The sequence below is a fragment of the Aythya marila genome, assembly GCF_965140915.1.
Source record: "Aythya marila genome assembly, chromosome: 1".
Lineage (NCBI taxonomy): Eukaryota > Metazoa > Chordata > Aves > Anseriformes > Anatidae > Aythya > Aythya marila.
The window spans coordinates 65,969,246-65,985,510 of record NC_139042.1 but is presented as its reverse complement, the minus strand read 5'-3'; positions in this window follow the sequence as shown (position 1 = coordinate 65,985,510).

Sequence of the window (16,265 nt, the reverse complement as noted above, 5' to 3'; positions counted from 1 at the left end):
ATGGAACATATGTGACCTGGCAGGGCAGCAGAATAATTTACCATGCAGATTTTAGAAAGGAAGTTCTTAAAGGGAATATACCCAGAAACTCTAAAAATGTTATTAAAAAGTTCACTTTAAACCACTGGTGACATTTGAGGGCAAAACCTTTGCATTTTGATCCATCAAGGTCAGGAAATACAGATTCTGTTCCACATATTTTCCCCATTTCTGGAAGAAGAGTCTAAGAAATTTTAATGTTCTTACAGGTATATCTTTTTTCATTCTTATTGCAGTTATTATGAGGAAAAGAATCTTTAGTAATAATTCACTTTGTATGGCTCTGTGAAACCAACTAGTAATATCTTGTTATTGTTCTATAGTCTGAAAAACCTTTCAGTCTCTATGCCTTTATATTTATTGTCCAACTGTGATTCAGGCCATTCATTAAGAGAAGTATCTCTATTACTTTGACAAAAAGGTGATAACCTTGCCTTATTCTGGCCCAGCTATTTATTAATGACTCCCAGATACCATTTTCCAGTTCTATGCACAGCAGTATTTTAATTTGATGATACAAATTAGATAATACAAATGTCCTCGAACCATGCTTACAATTCCCAGTGATAGAAATGACCAGACCTACAATGCTTTGCTAGATTACTTCAGTCGGTGTGCTTCATCTGGTGGTACTTTTGCAAGCCTTACAGAGCCTCTGGACTGCTTCAGTCAAGCTGCAGTTCTTGCTGGATGGTGTGCATTTTCATACAGTCACTCAAGCCCTTCCAACAGCTGCCCTGCATGTGGATTGTCTGCCATAAACATCTCTCTGACTCCATCACAGAGCCTTATGTAAGAGACCCAAGCTGCCACAGCCTTGTGGCACCCCAAAATGTTTATGCAACAACATCTGCAGCAGCCTGAGTTCAAGGAAGCTGAGAAAAGAAGTTGAGTTCCAGGTATTTTCAGGTCCAGGATGGTTCAGATCAAGGAATAAATGCTGCTGTCTCTAAATGGGCAATACAGCGGTCCTCTCCACAGGACTGGTTACCTAGCAAGGCATTGTGATTCCTTCCCATCTTCATCTGTGCCAGAACCAGCTGTGCTTTTCACATTTCGTTATGCACAAAGACCAAGGCTCGCATTCTGGAAGATGCCCTGTGGTATTTTGGGGTTGTTGCATATTGTCATGGGATCAAGCAGTAGACTGACAGTTTTTGGGTGAGGAAAAACTTAACCTTCTGCCAGGAGAAAATGTTGTTTAGGAGTTCATTACACCAGTTAACAAGGGGGTGGATATCACCTACCAGCAGAGCCCGTGACATAGTAATTCAATGGTGGCAAGTCACTCTGGTCTTTTTTGTCATGGATGTCATCCATTTTCCATTTGTCATTTGCAGTCACCAAAGCATCATCCCAGATATTACTGCTACATCTCTGCACTGCTTCATGCTGAAAGAGAGTTCTCAGCTATGTTGTAGCTGTATATACATGTAGGTGATCTCTTCCAATTAGTTCCTTCAAGAAAGCAGGAACTTATTATAATAACAGACTTATTATAATAACATTGTTATTTTTACAATAATTTATTATAAAAACAGATTTGCTAGAGATACTAAAGAGATACTATTTTCATGATAACAAAGATACTATTTCACATACCATGATGAAAAATGTAGACCATTAAATCTTTAGAAGATGCAAATTGTAGTAATGCTATTTCTTTCTCTGTGCCTCTATGGGAGTTCCTTGAGGTAGGAGTAACTTGCCCATACTACAGTCACGTCCTTACAGATGCTGTATGCAACCACTGAGGTATTTTTAGGGGAAAAACAAACAACCAAACAACCAAAACAAAACAACAAAACAAACAAACAAAAAAAAACAACACCAAAAACATGCAATAAGATCTAATTTTTCAATTTTTATTTATTGTGGTATGTTTTTATTTTACTTATTTATTGTGGTCAGAAAAAAAATATATACTTTCTTTTTGAGGTAGGCTAGTTTTTTTTTTTTTTTTTTTTTTTTTTTTTTTTCATTTCTTGATTCAAAGGAAGGTTTAAAAATGCTGCAGAATCTGTTGATGAGAATCTTAATGCCCACAATGCATTAAGAAGTTAATGGCTTCTTACAAAAAAAGGAACATAATAGGGCAATTAGGTTTGATAATAAAGACTGACAGCTTTTGTAAAGTTTCCTTATATAGTGTATCTATGTTGCTATTCAAGACATTACTCAGATTCACATAAAGCTGTTTAATCAAAAATCCTTGTAAGAGGAAGTGCCAAGGAAGTTCTTGCTTTTCATAGCAACTTTTATAAACAAAGATGGTAAGTTTAATTCTTATGGTATATTATCAATAAATATTAACTAGTTCTTGGAATATACCATTCCAGAATGTGCCAGGATAAGATAAAATAAAATAATAATCATTTTTATGAATGCATACTCCACAGTTTTCTATATTTGGGTTTCCACTGCAGATTCAGATACCACAATCGCAGAATCACAGAATTTCTGGGTTGGAAGAGACCTCTAGATCATCGAGTCCAACCTCTGACCTAACACTAACAGTCCTTCACTAAACCATATCACTAAGCTCTACATCTAAACATCTTTTAAAGACCTCCAGGGATGGTGACCCAACCACTTCCCTGGGCAGCCCATTCCAATGCCTAACAACCCTCTCGGTAAAGAAGTTCTTCCTAAGATCCAACCTAAAACTCCCCTGGTGCAACTTTAGCCCATTCCCCCTCGTCCTGTCACCAGGCACATGGGAGAACAGACCAACCCCCACCTCGCTACAGCCTCTTTTAAGGTACCTGTAGAGAGCGATATGGTTGCCCATGAGCCTCCTCTTCTCCAGGCTGAACAAGCCCAGCTCCCTCAGCTGCTCCTCGTAAGACTTGTTCTCCAGACCCCTCACCAGCTTGGTCACCCTTCTCTGGACTCTCTCGAGCACCTCCATGTCCTTCTTGTAGCGAGGGGCCCAAAACTGAATACAGTACTCGAGGTGTGGCCTCACCAGAGCCGAGTACAAGGGAAACAATGTATTGTTTAAATGTAGTTTTCATGTTAGAGTTATACATGTAAGTTCTTGTACATTATGTATGGAAATACATAGTTTGACTTAGTCAAACTTATCTAGTACCATTGTGTTTGACCTTCTCAGTTTGTGAATAAGTGGAAATAGACCTTTTGGAATGAGACAAGGAGTTCTAATATGTGTTTAAACTGGCATCTCTTTGAAGTCAGGTCCATTTTAAGTGAGTGTATGCTTATTATATAAATATTTCTCTTGTAGGGTCTAATACTATTTGTATTTCTAGATAGAATCTTCAGGATGAATAGAAGATATCTAGTTACTAAACATTTTATCTACCTGAATATAAACTCAACATTGAAACATATGCCTTATTTATCTGATGTATTAATAGCGAAGAATTAAAAGAGGCTACATGTAAAAATGTAAAAAGAGTTATAAGTAGTTAGTGAATCTCTATTGGACAAATTTTGACAGTCAAAACACTCAGATGACTTCAAAAACCTGCGGACTATACAGAAGCAATGATGTCACATCTCTACTTATTCTATAGCAAAACAAGAACAAGACAAAGCAAAGCAATGAAAAAATAAAAACCCAACAACTACCATTTAACAGCCATTTGGCATTAATGGAGAAGAGCATATAAGCTCTATTGAAAAACACAACCTCAAGACATTTATTTTCTGTCCCACTGGTACACTTTCATATGAACTCTCTCTCACTTATATTTATTCATCTCTTTATGCCACTGAAATTGAATATTGAATACCCAAGTCAGGTATCTCTGTGCACCAGGAAGGTCAGACAACTTGATCACACCAGCTATAATCAAAGTGTTCATTTTTTTTTTCATATCTGCTCACCATTTCTGCAAGAACTTTACTTTGCCAGAAACAGCAGGATGGATGAAAAAACCTTTGGAAAAGAACAGTGAAACACTGTGTGTATGCAGCATTTGAGGAAGGAAATGATCTCTAGCACTTTAAAAAAATAATCTCAAAAAGATCAATGTGTGTGTGAATATGTTCGTTAACTATAAAATAAATGCATTTTTACTCTATGGAGAAACACAGTATGAAAGTTAGTACAGAGGCAGGTCATCATCTGTAAAACAAAGTTAAAGCCCATACTAAGCAAAACTGAGCTTTCTTGTTGGTTTTCATTCAGCTGCATTCATCTGTAAAAGAGCTATTAAAAACATCCATTAGCTGTTAATTTAGAATACTTCAGACTCCCTAGACCTGCAATGATATCTTTCCAACAACCTCCTAATCTCTGAAAATTGTTGGCAAATTCTACACTGAATCAGCCCATCATCAATCCTGACTTTCATTATTTGAGTTAACACAGATGCACTACCTGCAAATACTTAGAAAAAATACAGATCTTTCTTTTTCTTGAAAGGCATACTTACAAGCAGAATTTGATATCATGAATGAAGCTTCTTCTCTTATCCATGTCATCTCAAATTAATGATACAAAAATAGCACATAATGTGACTGAAGAAAGTCAGAAACCATCTCTCTGTGCACTTCAGAATTGTAAAGTCAGGAATTACTGCTAAGGCAAGGCATTGCTAAAATCTTTAAATCTTTGGTAGCACTCTGGATATTGCTACCCATACAAACAAGGGGGAAAAAATAAAATAATTATAATGAAAATTTTGTCTTTTAATGACACAAATTCCTGTTTCTTCAGTTCAGAAACCATTGAGTACATGAATGTCATTCAGGACAAACTTTATTATATTGTTCCTTCCTTTCTTTCTTTCTTTCTTTCTTTCTTTCTTTCTTTCTTTCTTTCTTTCTTTCTTTCTTTCTTTCTTTCTTTCTTACAGGTTATACAATGTCTGCAACACAAAACAAACAAACAAACAAAAAAACTGTATGTTTAAATAAACTGGCAAAGCTGTTATCAGTAGGTTCATGCCCAGTGCACCTTGCCAACAGGCACAGAGTTGGAATTCACATGAAGGTCTTTTAATCAAAAAATGAATTATATAATTCTTCAGAATCATGCACTTAGCAATCTTTCACATAACAAGCACACCTCCGACTTGAAGGACCATTATTTATACTCAACTAACTTGTGAAACTATCTCTGACTATTTTTGATTGGTTGTTTTAGCTCCCCTAATTTATCTATATTGAATCTGTGCATTACAGAGGACCAGCAAGGAGGAACACCAGTCCTACATTTCCATACATTAGCAATTTGATGGGTGTGGGGTTTAGTGTGTTAATGACCCTTAATGAGCAAAAGGTTAGTATAGGCCAGTCTGGAATCTTCCTTCAGCTGTTTTTCTCCTTGTTTTTTAGTTTTCATCTCTTATCTTCCTCTCTTCTGCTAGTTCAAGGCTCTGTGTTCTTCAAGGTTTCCTTGTTTAAGACAGTTTAAGACTACAAAACCATGACGCAATATTTTACTTCCACTAAGGTAATGGATGGAAAACACACTGCAATGACAAAACAGCATATGCTGTGTTGCTAATGATGTAGCCAAACTTGGTATAGAGCAGGCTGTCAGACTTTCTTTTTAAACAAAAACAAACAAAACAACAACAACAACAAAAACTTGAAATTGAAGTATTCAGTTGGCTTAAATATGGAGACTTATATTACTAGAATCTTCGTGAAATTAGCAGAAAACAAAGCATAAGTTTTATATGAATTTTATAACATGCATTGGGCTAGGAAGGGTCACTTGAAGAATTGCACTGGGAAATATTTTACCACCAATTAGTGAGAGAACATACTGAGGAGTATTAAGATTGACTATTATTTTAATACTTTTCAGTTATCAGTATTTACTGCCCTCTACCCCTGCTCCGTCCACTTTTTATTTTATTTATTTTTTTTTAAGGTTACTTTCATTTGTATGTACCTGACCAATTTTTTTACCACCTTTTGCTCCTGGGGACTAGGCTCAATAGCACTACATATGAGTTCTCTTAGAACAAATTACACTGTGTTCTAAAGAGCATCATTTGACCTGCCATCCAGTTTACTATTGTGTCAGGTTCTTTAAGACATCTAATACATCTTCTAGCTGAAGATGTATTATCTATACTTTCTGTATTTGATTATTTTTTCAAAATTTTTTTAAATTAGGAGGAGTAATTTAGGGGACACTTTTGCTGCTTTTCCTACATAATGCCTACATTTTTCCATCGATTTAAAATGAGAATACAGAAATTTGCTTTGAAGAGAGTTGTGCATTGGGAGGGCCAAGGTAGTTTCAAAACATTTGTGGGATTCTACTTAAATCACATGCAAACTTTGACTACACTTAATCTGGGTCCTATTTGTTATATTAATGGCTGGTAGTCGATTAAAGTTGCAATTTGTGTATTATTCCGACCATTTGTTAGTTTAAAATATTTCCTCAGACTAGTAGCTATCTATCTATTTATTTATTTTTAATCTTCCTAAGATCTAGCTATCCACGATAACTATTTGTGGTGGTTTTACCCAGCTGGCAAAGATCTAGCCATCCACTGTTATATATGGAGTGGTAATTCGTGTCGAGAAAACAGTTGATATTAATAAAGAGATTTGGGAGTATGGCCATGGGGGTCGGAAAGCCCCCGGGTTGATGATAACATTAGACTTTTAACGATGAGGCCATCAGGAATGTAAAAGAGTTTAGAGGGAACAAAGAAGGATGATTCAGGAGACTCCATGCAGTCTCCACTTGCTTGTTCTCCAGCCATTAAGGCATAGAAGTTTCTGGGTGTTTGCAGTTGCTGTTGTTTGCAAAGTTGTTTGACCAATGAAAAGTTGTTCTGAAAAGAACTGCTGTTGGGATAAGGGTATAAGAGGGGAGCCTGTCCTCAAGATAATAAAAGGCAACATGATGAAGTTATGTCATTAATAAGATGTAGAAAGAAGGAATGAAAAGGAACAGGCTAGCAGAACAGAGACCAGGACGGGAACAGACACATTGATTACCCCATGAAGGTAGGTTCGGCCAAACTCAGCAAACTGCTCAGAGAAGCTCATACAGAAAGTCGCTGGAAATAGGCATACCGGAGCTGGAAAAAAGCTCAAGCTGAGAGAAGCGGACCCGCCCACACAACTGCCCCTCTCTGGTAAGCAGTTGCGCATTATGGGGAATCATACGTCCTTAGAAACACAGACTTTCCTGGTAACCTTACAGCTCATTCTCCTTATTAACAATCGGACAGTCTATGATCCTGAATTATGGGACCAAATTGAGGTCAAGGTGTGGGACTCTGCTACGAAAAATGACAAGGTTGCAGTGGGATTGCTTGGCACCTGGCGAGCAGTCTCTGAGGCCTTAAAGAGCCATGTGGGACCACAGACAGAAACGTGTGGTTTGCCAGATAGTGAGGGAGCTGTGGGCTCATCCACCCATCCTTCTGCTACTCCATCGCCCCCACACACACCACCACTACTGCCATCGCAGGCCTTTGCTGTTACGCCCCCTGTTGACCTGGACGTGCCTTTTGACCCAGGCCTATTGTCCTTGAAAACGAGATGGATATGTTTCTCTTTGATCCGGGAAGAACGCGATACATAAGGCCCAAAGACTGAGTTGCTTGACAACTTAAAGCAAGACATATTGTTCAAAAGGAATGGAAAATGGAGACTGTTAAGTCATAGAAGTTAAAGGATTGTTTGTTACTTTTTCTGATTGCACATATGTATAGGCGTACTCGAGTTTAGTAAGTCATGGAACTTAAAGGATTGTTTGTTACCTTTTCTGATTGTATAGGCATACTCGGGTTTAGTATGTAAAAGCAATATTCCGTATATTTAGAAAATTTGATGTTCGTGTATGCGTGTTGGTGGAGCATAGACTCCCCGCACACCCAGCGCTGTTTACTTGCTTTTTATACCTTTTATAAATATTTATTTTTTAAATATTATTAAATTCAGATTGTGTTGAGACTTCATTTATAACACCACAATAACTATTTGTGGTGGTTTTACCCAGCTGGGCAGCTGAGCTCCAGCACAAACACTTTCTCGTTTCCCCTCCTCAAAGGGAAAGAGGGAGAAAATACGATGGAGGGCTCATAGGGAGATCACTCAACAAATATTGTCATGGGCAAAACAGACTCAGCATAGGGAGATTAATGAAATTTATTGCCTATTGCTAGCAAGTTAGAGCAATAATATACAAATATATATATAACAATATAACAAAACCTTAAGACACCCTCCTCCTGTCCACCCTCTTCTAGCTCTTCTCTTTAAGTGGCACGGGGGAATGGTGTCGTGGGTTTACGTGGCAAGGCTTTGGCAGCAGGAGGCTGTAGGTGTAGGTTCTGTGAGAAGTATCTAGAAGCTGCCCCATATTAGGTAAGGACCCTGCTGCTGACCATAGACGAGCCAATAAGCAATTTTGTTTGTTTGTGCCTCTGTGAGAGTAGATTTAAGAAAAGAAGAAGAAAAAAAAAAAAAAAAACAAACAAACAAAAAAAAAAAACATGCTCCATACACAGCAGCTGGGAGAGTGAGAGCAGACAGCCCTGCTGGCGCCAAGGTCAGTGAAGAAGGAGGGGGGAGAGGTGCTCCAGGCACCAGAGCAGAAGTTCCTGTGGCCTCTGGTGAGGACCATGGTGAAGCAGGATGTCCCCCTGCAGCCCATGGAGTACCACGGTGGAGCAGGATTCCATGCTGCAGCCCATGGAGCAAACCATGCTAGAGCAGGTGGACCTGCAGCAATGGAGGCTGTGGTCTGTGGAGACTGGAGCAGGCCCTGGGCTGGAGCTGCAGCCCATTGAGAGGAGCCCATGCAGGAAGACTTGACCCAGCAGGAGCTGCTGCCCATGGGGAGCCCAGGTTGGAGCAGTTTGATCCTTATGGATGGTTTGCATGGTAAGGACTGGAGCAGTTCTTAAAGAGCTGCTGCCTATGGGAAGCCCATGCTGGATCAGTTCAGGAAGGATGGCATCCCGTGGGAGGGACCCTACAGCACAGGGGATGAAAGTGGCCGAGAAGGAGCAGTGGAGATGAAATGCTATAGACTGACCACAACAATTCCCCTGTTCCCCTGCACCGCTCAGGGGGAGGAGGTGGAAGAAGGCGGATGGGGGGAAGGCATTTTTGGTTTCTTTCCTTTGTTTCTCACTTCTTTAGCTTGTTAGTAAAAGGTAATAAATCAGTCACTCTCTGCCCCTGCTCCACATGGGGTCCCTCCCATGGGATGCCAACCTTCCCGAACTGATCCAGTGTGGGCTTCCCATAGGCAGCAGAGTAGCTCTCCAAGCACTGCTCCCACACGGCTCTGTACCACGGGGTCCATCCCCCAGGAGCAAACTGCTCCAGCAGGGGTCCCCCGCGGGTGGGCGGCAGCTCCCCCCAGACCCCCTGCTCCTGCGTGGGCTCCTCTCCACAGGCTGTAGCTCTGGCCCGGGGCCTGCTCCTGCAGGGGCTCTCCATGGGCCGCAGCCTCCTCCAGGCCACATCCACCTGCTCCACCGGGGGCTCCTCCACCCATGGGGGGGCTGCAGCGTGGAGATCTGCTCCATGTGGGACCCACGGGCTGCAGGGGGACAGCCTGCTCCACCAGGGGCCTCTCCACTGGCTGCAGGGGAACTGCTGCTGCCTGCCTGGAGCACCTCCTGCCCTCCTGCTGCACTCACCTTGGGGGCTACAAAGCTGGCTTTCATTCCTCTTTCCCAGCTGCTGTTGTGCAGCATTTTGTTTGTTTGTTTGCTTGTTTTTTCACCTTTTTTTCATCTGCTCTTGCAGAGGCAGAAACAACATCGCTTATTGGCTCTGGCTGGCTCACCTCCAGTCCCTTTGGAGCTGGCTAAATCTAACCCTTATCTATGCCCTTATCTAACATGGGGCAGCTTCTGGATTCTTCTCACAGAGGCAATCCTTGCAGCCCCCCACAATCAAGGCCTTGCCACATAAACCCAATACACTGTTATAATACAGAAGTGTAGGAGATGGAGGATAAATTTCTTATTGCCCTAAAAACCGATCTTCCTTCATATGAGATAAATGTATTTTTATGTAACATTCCTATATGCATTGTTGGGACCAGAGCTGTTTTCTTTTGTATCCAATACCAGTTCCTTTTGCCCCTAAAAACATCCCCAGTATGACACCTACAGATATAAAATAACTATCAACTTGATTAATTTGAAAAGAAAAAAAAAAAAAAGAAAAACAGTGAAAATAGTAAACTTCTCTTGCTAATTCAAAACACTAATCTTGGGAGAAAGTAAAGTGTTTAGAATAAAATTAAAAAATATGGGAAAAAATAATGCAAAAAGACAATATAATGAAATGATCCTAAATCATTCTGAGAGATTTAATCATGCTTTAGGTTTTGAGATGAAAGTTTGGAGAGATATTCTTCTAAAAAAAAGTACATATATGCTGAATTTCATCTTTTACATCTTGATATATCCTGATATATCACTGTATCTTGAAGCTGAGAGGCTTTTAAAATTTTGTTTATTTGTTTTGGCTTGGTTTGTTTTTTCATCTTAGCCACTTTGGAAAGACAGACACACAAATATACATTTATATTTGAAAATAATTTTGGACTTCAATCAACATGGACTTTTTTCATTGCATCACAAAACTAAGCACGGTTGTTTGTGTCCTCTAAGCTAAATTTACAGAGCCAAGTACAAGAAATTCATGCAGAGCTATAAATATTAATCTGAATTACACACCAAGGATGTCTGCTAACACAGATTCAACAAACTAATGTGGATTTATTGCTTGGTTTTGTAGTCAACTGTAATAATGTAATTACTTATATTCTAAGTAAGAAGATATGTAATAATTTAAAATAATCCACGTGCTATCTCCCTATTTTCCACTGCCAAGTGGCCATTAATAAATGTTCCCTCTTGGATAAGATGAAAAGGAATTTTATTGTTGCCTCACAATGTATGTGTTCACTTTTATTTTATTTTGCTCTTTTAAAATAACAATTTCAAACAAAAAGATTAGACATTATCCATTAAGATTCTGAATGTAGAAACACATGTAGATACATAAGAACTCTGCTAGGGTGTTTTCTTTTTATGACATTCACTACATTCCACATTGTAATCATAGCCTTGTAATTAAATATATTTCAAAATGTGGATAGCTGCATACTATTCTACTACACAGCCATTTAAGTGTAATGTGATTTCCTGGTTCTGTTTAAAAATATTCTTAGTTTGGCTTGAAGCTCACTCACATTCCACTTTATCAGAGGTATAAGATCTGTATCTTTCTTAAGTGCTGTGGACACAGGTTACCAAGTCAGTTAATTTTCCCTTGAAATCTACACATGGGAAATGTTTCATGAAATCTCATTATTAGATCCAGATCAAGGACAGAAAATATTTACACTTTTCTTCCTGTTAAAATCAGTTTAAAGCCTCAAATTCTTAAAGTCCAATAAACATGACAATAGCACAACAAAAACAATAAACTCACTAAAGTCATAGGAGAACATTGGGGTGACACCAAATAATGGCTGTTAGGCAGTGCCTGAATACTTTCTGAAATAAGTTCAAAAAAGAAAGAAAAACTCTTTTGAATACAAATGGTGAGAATCAAAAGGGATTGGCACTTCTTGTATACTCATATATACTCAATTACTCAATTATATACTCAATATACTCAATTATATGCTACATAGGATTTTCTTTTCTTTCATTATTTTTTTTCCCACAACCCACCTTATGTTTCATGTATCCAAATGTGGGTGCATAAGGAAGCTAGCAATGACACCTGACAGATTCAAAATATCATGAGAGCTATGATCTTCAATATCAGATTAAAAATTATATGTGAATGAAAACAAAAACAAAAACAAAAACAAAAACAAACCAAAAAAGAGCTAAATGAATGAACTTTTTTTTTTTTTTTTTAATCTAAATTTATTACTAACATACATTGTATTCTCAGTTGTGTGTCTGATTTTTGGGTACATTTACCATGACACAAGTGAAAACATTTTTTTTTTTTTTGTGTCATTAAAACATTTTTTATCTCTATAGCCTAGTGAGATTTGGAAACAGCTCATGAACACTCCACTATATATGAAATCGTGTTATATGTACATAAATTTGACACTCATTTTTTTCAAGCTCATATGTATACCTAATTGAAAAATCAGATCCAATACATATCTTTTTATTTATCATATGTATAAAAATGAATAAAACACATCCATGTGTGCTCATTTGGATTTTTTTTTTTTATTTAAAACTGACTTAATAAAGAACAGAAATTCTCTACATAGTATTTTAATATTTACATCCCTGACTGGAATGGAGAAAGGTCTAACTTAGGATTGTAGACAGACTGTTTTCCTGTCTCTCATTTTTTCTTTTCTTTAGGGTATTCTATATCAGGTGAAAACCGTCTTCTACATAAATCTGTTTCTCCAGGATATATGGCACTCAGAGGACATAAACTGTCTTAGGTCTCAGCTTCAGCTGGTCTAAATTGGCACAGTCCCAGTGGAGTCAAAGTAACTACGGGAAATTACATCTGTAAAGGATCTGGTTCAACTGTATGAGCTAAAAACCAAGAAGTTTATTAAAATATTACATAAGCATGTGTGCAGATATGTATGGGAATTGCGATAAAAATACACCAAATCTTATTAAAACATTACTAAATGCATAATATTATGTATATATATATATATATATATATACACATCTCTCTCTCTGTCTCTGTATATATATATTTCTCCAACCTTTTCAGGCCTTGACAACCTCCACATGCCCTTGCCAAAATATAGGGTGCAGACGTACTGCATTTCATATACTGCAGCGATCAGTGTGACATAACAATAGAAATTGATAGATGTTGTGGAATTTAACTTGCTGTGATTCCTGTGTTAGTATTAGTATTTATTCCGCTTTTATCTTTGACTTTTAAGTGATACAATATTATCCCCTTCTTTCTCTTTTTCTACTTTCTTATATCTTTAATTTTTCTCAGCCAAATTGCCAATTGCTTCATGACTACCACAACCTATTAATTGACATTAACCTCAGATGTTCCCTGATGTTTGTCATACTAAAAATATTCAGATCGTAATTGCCCTAAGTTTAATAAGGGATACCAAGGTGGAGAGAGGCAAGTAGAGGCTACATTAATTTTCTTGGACTGATAGACATAAAAAATCTTTATTTTGTATTTAAGGCTAGCTACATTAGTTTATGAAAGCAACTATCGTGTGAATTTAACACCCACTCATTCATTTCTAACAATTATGTAATAAAGTGATAGAAAATATTAGTAGTAGGAAATTGTGTGAACAATGCCTGAGATGAAAACAAACAACAAAGCAAACCATAGAGAGACAGGCAGACAGAAGACAAGCAACTTTTTTGTTGGAGAAATAAAATAATAATAATAATAATAATAATAATAATAATAATAATAATAATAATAATAATAATAATAATAATAATAATAATAATAATAATAATAATAAAAAGAGAATTACTCTTTTATGCCCAGTCAAAGGAAGCACTTAAATGGATACAGAAATTCATCCATATTAAGGAGCACACTCGAACTCTTGACTATAACGGAGCCTAAGCTTGGGATTCAATCGAGGACCATGCTGGACAGAAGCCTCAGGTTGTCAGCTGTCTCCACAAAGCACAGATGTCCCTAGGACACATTCCTTCTGGACCAAACTCTATCACCAGAACAAAGCTAAACTGATCTTTGTAATGTCTGTCTCACTGCAGCAGGCAGTGAGACCTGGGGAATGTATTGGTCCTGAATTCAAGTGGTCTCTGATGATGAAGGACTAAAGTGTCCCTGTTACCAGAGGCTGCATGAAACTAGGGAGGAAGAATATCTTTGCATCAGGAATCCAAAGTCTGCTGATTGTGAGAATGGGGATGATACATTACAAAGAATAAGGGAATGCAAATTGCTAAAGTTTGTCAGTTTTGAAAATTACACACTGCTCAGAAAAGAATTTGGTGAAATTATATGCCTATCCTAAGAAAGGCAAGGTTAGGACATTTGGCTAAGCTTGACTGATGAACAAACAATGTAATAAAGTGCATGATGTTGTAAATGAAAGAAAAGGAAACATAGAACTTCCCAAAGAAACCAGAGACAGAAAGGATGGGAATATTCAGGGTGAATCAGCTGGGTTTATGAAGCACAGACCAGAAATTAGAAAAATCTGTTTCATCATTACACAGTTCACTGTTTACAAGTCTGAACTTGTAACCAGATCTTAGATCTCCAAACTTGAAAAGGTGCTAGAAGCCAAGAAAGGGGAGATGTAGTGTCTGAAGGGTCTCTGCTGTCTGCAGTGGTTTGCATTTGGCCAGAGAAGTCCATCCTGCAGATAGTAAAGCTGTTGGAGAGGACAAGAGGACACTCTTGTCCACCAGAAATGGAAGAGAATCAGGTGAGAGGAAAGGGATAGAAAAGAAGAATAATACCTAGTAAATCCCCAAGTATGAGGTCAGTTGGGATTTACTCTTTCTGATGTATAGCAGGGAAAAAAAAAAAAAAAAAAAGCAGTTAACTTTGAAGATGCTGTGTGTGTACCCAAAATTATGTTGCCACATTCTCCCAAACTGAAACTCTGAGCACCACGCAGTGGTGCTGGCACCACTGATGCTGGCCATGAGTGTCCATGGCTGAGAATCAGGGACTGTAGGCTGGTTAACACTGCAGATGCTGAGGAGCGGGAATTCAGTGCTGTCATATAAAGTGGGCACTTGAGACAAAAATTGAAGCCCCAGTGGACTATTTCATACTGTGGCAATGACTGGGTGGCACAGAGGACCCGGCCCTGCAAATAGTTCAAAGGCTGAAGAAAAACAGTTTGAGCAAGAGGTGAAAATAGGGCCTGAAGATCAATTGGCCCCAGGCTCTGAAAGTGCAAAAACTAAAATATATATGGAAAAGTGGAAGACCAGGTGTATAGTGTGGTAGAATTAATTTATTGATAAATAAATGTAGATCCTGGAAAGAGCATCAGAGCATCTCATCTCACATTTTCATCATTAGACTGTAAAAGGCAGGCAGCCCTACAAGTTTCTGCTCTTCAGATTATGTAACATTTGAAGTTAAGTGGCTTGCCTCCTCTCATCTTTCCTCCCATGTCCATTCATTTTGTTTCACAAAAAAATCCCATAGATTGTCTTCCAGATTGTTAGAGCAGGATGCCTTTGGATCCCTTTTTATTCTTCCCTATAGAGAGATATATTCTTTTAAAAATACCTACTCCAAATTTCAAAACGACTTTCAGAATTTCTATGAAGATACTGAATTAATCAGTCAGTTTCCAGTTTCTTATTTGTTAATCAGGTCTGAAAAAGATGGTATTGTAATAAACCAGGCAGCAGCAGCTGACTATTCTAGCAGTCTCTTCTGTCTGTTTGTTGTGTAGAACAAAGATATAATTAATAACAAGGCAGACTCCAGGAGAACAGACACCCATCTCTGCTGGGAGGATAGAATCACACCTTCAGTGATTTAAATATATATAATGGAAAGTCATCAGGACACTTGAGTAAGAAGATTGCTTCTGCTGGGATCACAGATGTTTTTACTGGAACAGCATTTTTAGATTGAGGCCCACTGTAAGAGTTATCCTACAGACTTCCCCTGCCTCTTCCCTAACTTCTACAAGAAAAGGTCCAAGATGCATAGGATGCGTTACTGCATTCTGTGTTGTTACCTCAGGTGTTTTGAAAAGGAAATATGTTTCTGTGCAGACGCATAAAGCAGGTTTTGTTTGTTTGTTTGTCTTTGCTTGTTTACACATGCTGTTCACCTAGCTTCTGGCCATTTTTCCCAAGATTTCCATCCTGGATACTGCCTTCTTTGAAATTGGGAACTGCAATTCAGGAACTTGTAAAGAGGTCCTTAAAGTGGACCCAAATTAACATTTTCTCCCTCCTGTACCCTCCCCATCCAGTGCTGTTGGAATAATTTCATGAGATGATGGGGCCAGGGGTGGGCTGCAGCTATCTTATCACCTTTCCCAGCCCTGGTAATCTGCATCTTCATAGTGTGCATGCAAAAACTGCACACCACCGATGTGGCAGCCTTTTCTGTGCTCAGCAATGGGACAAACATCTACACTGGTCATTTACAGAGAGGTAGGATGGACATCCAATCCAATTTCAGAAGAGCACAAGCAATTCTGCAGCTGTCTCCAGAGGTGTTTTTATCTAGCACAATCACTGGTGAACAATCCTCATAACTGTCCTAGATGGTACAATGCTACATGTATCACATGTACATGT